Below are 5,042 nucleotides of genomic sequence, written 5' to 3' on the forward strand. Positions count from 1 at the left end.
ACTCTTGAGGTAAACGGCAGGCGAACCCCCGGCGGGGCGAGGAGGTGTCCTCGAGGGCCGGGCGGGGAGGCCGGGCTGTCCTCTCGGCCGGGCGAGCGGGCTGGGAAGCGAGACGGAGCTCCCCCAAGGTCACCGGTCGAGCGCCGGCAGGGTCCCGGCGTCGCGGAGGCCGAGGCCGCCCCACTGGCTCAGGTACCCGGCCTCCCAAACTGGAAGAGAGGCCGGGGAGCCCTGCAACTCACTTTTCTCCCCAGCGCTGGCCTGGTATCCCGGGTCCACCTCGCTGTCCCTGCCCGGGGTAACGCGGGGTCCCCGTCCCTGCCCGCCTTCGGGGGGACGTGGGGTCCCTAGTCCTTGTACCTGCTCCCCCAGTGGGGTCCCCGGGCTTCCTCTTTGTGGAAGCCGCGGACAACCCGAGAGTCCCAAAGCCCCCTATACGGGGGGTGGGGCGCGCCTGAAGGGGGCCTCCCCCAGGGCCCCCTGGATCCCCAGCAGTGAATTGACTGTCCAAGGCCTCAGGGCCAGGGGCGCGGGTTAGGGAGGGTCTTAGCTGGAAGGGCCCCGTCCGCCGAGGTGAGAGCTGGTGCAGCTGAGGCAACCGCCTGACCTGGGCCACGTCAGCCCCGCAGTGCAGCTGGCTCAGCCGGTTCAGTTCTGCGCCCTTTGCAGGCTCCCGTGGTCCCAGTCAGTCTGCGCCCGGGTGGCGGGCCGTGGAGCGGGCTGCAAGCGGGAGGGGCTGGCAGGGCTGGGACAGCCCGCTCTGTGGGGGTGGCTCTGAAGGCTGGGGTGGTAGAGATGGGGAAGAAGGGGGTGAATGGACTGGCTGGTGGGGTGCTGGGGGGGGGAGGGAGGAACCAGGGTGACGCTGACTTCTGATCCAGATAGCTGAGTGTATGACGGTTTAGGAAAAGAGGAAGGTGGGGTGACCGAAGTCAGGGGTGAAGACAAGAGTGGGGCGTTGGAGCTGTTGGGTTTGGCTGGCTGAGATGCTCAGCACTGGGTCCTGGGGGACTGGAGACCGGTTTGGGATTATGGTCATGGCACACTTCTGCAGTGGCATTACCTGTGAGGCCTTGGGACAGTGTGTCAGCAGATTCTTTACTCTGGGGCCTAGGTCTTTTCTGGCCATGTTAGTGGGGAGGGGTCTCTATCCTCTTGGCGTCAGTGGAATCACCTGCGATTGATCAGGGGTCTTTGTGACCCGGAAATTGACGTTCAGACCTGCATCTTACTGTTTTCTGGGCCCCTAGGGTGTTGGCCGCCTGCTGAGAGAACGGCAGATCGAGGTGCAGCCCTCTCCCTGCAAGGAGTGCACCTGCTCTCCTTCCTGACCTCTCTCCAACAGGAACCTCTCCACGCCGGCTGAGGTGAGGGCTCAGGCTGCGGCTTGCACGTTTGTTACCCACTTCCAGTTCCCTAAATTATGGGTTTAAAGGCGTGCCTCGTGTCCACTCACGCAGCTTAATCTTTGTGGGACAGGTACAGGTATGGCAGGAAAGGGCCACGTGGTTCCCTCGCGTCTCTGGCCAGTGCTCAGAAGAGCTGCCTTCTTCACTGAGCCTGCAGGGGTTAGGGTGTTCCCTGTACACCCAGAGATGCAGCCGGGCATGGCGTAGGCTGAGAAATCGTTTCCTCAGACACTTCATGCGTCAGGTTCTTGCTGGTAACTCTGGAAGCTGCTGCTGTCTCTGGCTTCTGTGCAGCTGTCATGTGAGTGGGGGCACTTCCTGTGAGCGTGCCTGCGGGGACAGCCCCACCATGAAGTGACCCCTAGGTGCCTCCACTGCGATTGTTGGAGGGCAGTGCCTCAGCTCCAACTTCACTTGAGACTCACCTGAAGCTTTTTTTTATAACCAGGGATACCTGGGTTCCTCCCTCTCCCCTCACTAGCATTTCTTACCTCATTGGCCTGACATCTTACAAGCTTCGGGTAATTCTAGTGGGCAGCCAGTGCTAAGACGTCTCTACAGCCTTGGCTGTTATTTTCTGTCCTCTCAGGGAGGGTGGTGTTGAGATATGGGCTTTTGGTATTTAAAGACCCGAATCCTCTCGGATAGCTGATCTCCAGCAGGCACCCCTCTCTGATAGTGCATGTGGGGGGAGTGGATACCTTCACAGGGTCACAAATACTCCCTATCACCCACCCCAGATGACAGCCAGGCCCCTGTTCCCAGGCAGGGAGGGTCAGCATCGGCACCTTGACACAGGTGGAAGGAGGTGTCTTGAAACTCCAGGATAGGGAGACCCATTCACCCCTCTGTTGGCCTGCCCCTCTAGGTCAGTCGGGTGCCTGATGCTGATGGGGACTACCAGGGGCCTTAGGCCTGTTCCAGTCTGCAGCCTCTCCCCTCCCCTGCACCCACTTAACTCTCCAGGTGGGCTTATGCTGCCGCCTTGGCGGGCGTGCCCTCCCTCTAACACCTGCAGGGCTCCGTGCAGGCAGCCCTGCCCTTGGAGTCCTTGCTGACCTCCCACCCCAGCACACCTCTGTTAGTGTCTGGGAGCACACCTGAGCTGCGGGGCACACCGAGCACACCTGTTGGTGTGTATGAGGCCCCTGAGCACACCTGTTAGTGTATGCCCTGTTTTATGGTGTTGCAGCCAAGCTATGCTTGTGTGTGCTTTCTGCCGCCTGAGAGAACCTTCAGGTTAGGGAGTGTGTGGGCCTGGGATGGCACCCGGTGGGCTTTAGGAGCTGTGGCTGAATGCCTGTTAGGTGCAGAGGAAGGATGGGAAGCTGTGTATACACTCATTGAGCAGTGTGCATGATGTGGCAGGGAATGCTTGCAGCCGTCCCCCGGCCTGTGCCAGCTTCCTCATTTCCTTCCCAAGGGTCTCCTGTGCTTATGCTAGTCTGCATCACAGCAGGGTCGGGGGTGGGGCGTGGGAGCCAGCCTGGTGAGTCCTGCCCACCACTGACTAGCCGCTAGCCAGTTGCTAACTGGTGTGTCGTTCCGGCCACGTGAGGATTAAGCTCGATGGTGTCTGTATGCTGTCTGTAAGGGGTCTGGTATGTGCTGGGCATGGTCTGAACCGTGCAGTGAGCATTTCTGCAGGAGATGGGAACCGTTCTCTGCTCCCACACCGTCCATCTCCTTCAGAACGCTCCTCTTGGCTCATGGTCAGCAGTGTGCTCATGGGCTGTGCTGTCCCTGTCCGCGGTGCCATGACTGTTGGCACACACTGCCTGGTGGCTAGGGCAGCTGCGGCACCAGCTGCACATACGCTACTTTTCCATGACATGATGGGAGGCTCCACTATTCCTCTGTGGTAGTACCCACCCACCCACCTACCTACCTACCTACCTACCTGCTTCCCCTGGTTTTTTAAAAACCATACCCCATGGGCATCGTGCCTTCTCCAACACTCACATACATGCGTCTCTGTGCACTCATGTAAGCAGACGGGATGCAGAGACGGAAGTATCCTCTCTGACAGGCTGGCCATCCTGGCTTGTGGTGGACAATGCTGGGCTGCCTCCCATGAGGCCCTGCCAGCTCTGCTTGCACTGCAGCACCAAGGCTGCCCCGTGGTCCCCAGAATGGTGACCACAGCGCTGTGACGTCCAGTGCTTGCTGACCACCTGCCTTGTGTTGGGCCTGTTATCACCAGGTACAGGTGATGGTGCTGGGACAGTTACACAGTGTGCAGCGCACAGGGAGCTCCCGGACGTCTGGCCCTGGGCTGCCCTCAGCTGACCACGCCCAGCTCTGGAGAGGCAAGCAGACCTCGTCCTGACAGGTGTTTGGTACTTTTCTCACGTGCCTGTTGGCTGTTTCTTCTGAGGATTAATTGCCTGTACGTGTCTTCGGCCCATTTTTCTGTTTATCTTATTGATGTAGTAGACCAGCTCCTTCGCATGTTAATATTTGAGAAGTTTGCCTTTTGTCCTGCGTATTATGAGTGGTCTCTTATGGTTTGTCCTTTATAGTCTCTGTGTAGGGATGTGGGGGGGTGGGGGACATGGGGGTGTGTGTATGGGTTTTTTTTTCAATATATCTTTTGACATTCAGAAATTTGAAATTTTCATGTAGTTGAACTGAACAATGCTCATTTTGGTTTCTGGATTTTTGTGTCCAGCTTAGAAAATCTTTTCTTACTCCAAGACTATTAAATATTTATCTGTATTTTCAAGTAGGATTTTTAGTTTCAGTTTTACATTTGACTCTTATATCCGTCTAGAATTTATTTTGGGATGAGGAGAGATGTAAGGAAGAAAAATTTTCTCCTAAGTGCCTAGCTAGCTGTTTCAACACTATTTACTGATCTGTCTGACTTTATGATTTAAAATCCCACCTTTCTCATATAATATACTTTTTTTCTTCTTGCTATTTATTTTTGGACTTTCTATCCTGTTTTGTGTACTTGAGTTTGTAGCAATATCATAGTTTTAATGATTGTAGCTTTTAAATACATTTTGTTGTTGTTAGGTGCCATCGAGTTGATTCCTACTCATAGTGACCCTATGTACAACAGAATGAAACACTGCCCAGTTCTGCACCGTCCTCATGATCGTTGTTATGCTTGAGTCCGTTGTCGCAGCCACTGTGTCCATCTTGTTGAGGATCTTCCTCTTTTTCCCTGACCCTCTACTTTACCAAACACGATGTCGTTCTCCAGAGACTAATCCCTCCTGATAACACGTCCAAAATATGTGAGAGATAGTCTCACCATCCTTGCTTTTAAGGAACATTCTGTTTGTGCTTCTTCCAAAACAGATTTGTTTGTTTTTTTGGCAGTCCGTGGTATATTCAGTGTTCTTCGCCAATACCACAATTTCAGAGGTGTCCATTCTTCGATCTTCCTTATTCATTGTCCAGCTTTCGCGTGCATATGCACATGAGGCAGTTGAAAACACCATGGCTTGGGTCAGGCCCGAGTCTTAGTCTTCAAAGTGACGTCTTTGCTTTTCAACACTTTAAAGAGGTCTTTTGCAGCAGATTTCCCCAGTGCAATGCGTCTTTTGATTTCTTGATTGCTGCTTCAATGAGTGTTGATTGTGGATTCAAGTAAAATGAAATCCTGGACAACTTCTGTCTTTT

General features: G+C 54.8%; 1 protein-coding gene across 1 annotated transcript in view; it reads left to right on the plus strand.

The window, feature by feature from the left end:
• The first annotated feature begins 899 nt into the window (after positions 1 to 899).
• MROH1 (maestro heat like repeat family member 1) overlaps positions 900 to 5,042 on the plus strand; it is a 62,756-nt gene continuing 58,613 nt past the window's right edge. The window contains exon 1 of the mRNA XM_004387396.2: positions 900 to 1,367. The gene's annotated coding sequence lies outside the window, so the exon portion shown is untranslated. The remainder of the gene's footprint in view (positions 1,368 to 5,042) is intronic.

Source organism: Trichechus manatus, unplaced genomic scaffold (genome assembly GCF_000243295.1).
Source record: "Trichechus manatus latirostris isolate Lorelei unplaced genomic scaffold, TriManLat1.0 scaffold00185, whole genome shotgun sequence".
NCBI lineage: Eukaryota > Metazoa > Chordata > Mammalia > Sirenia > Trichechidae > Trichechus > Trichechus manatus.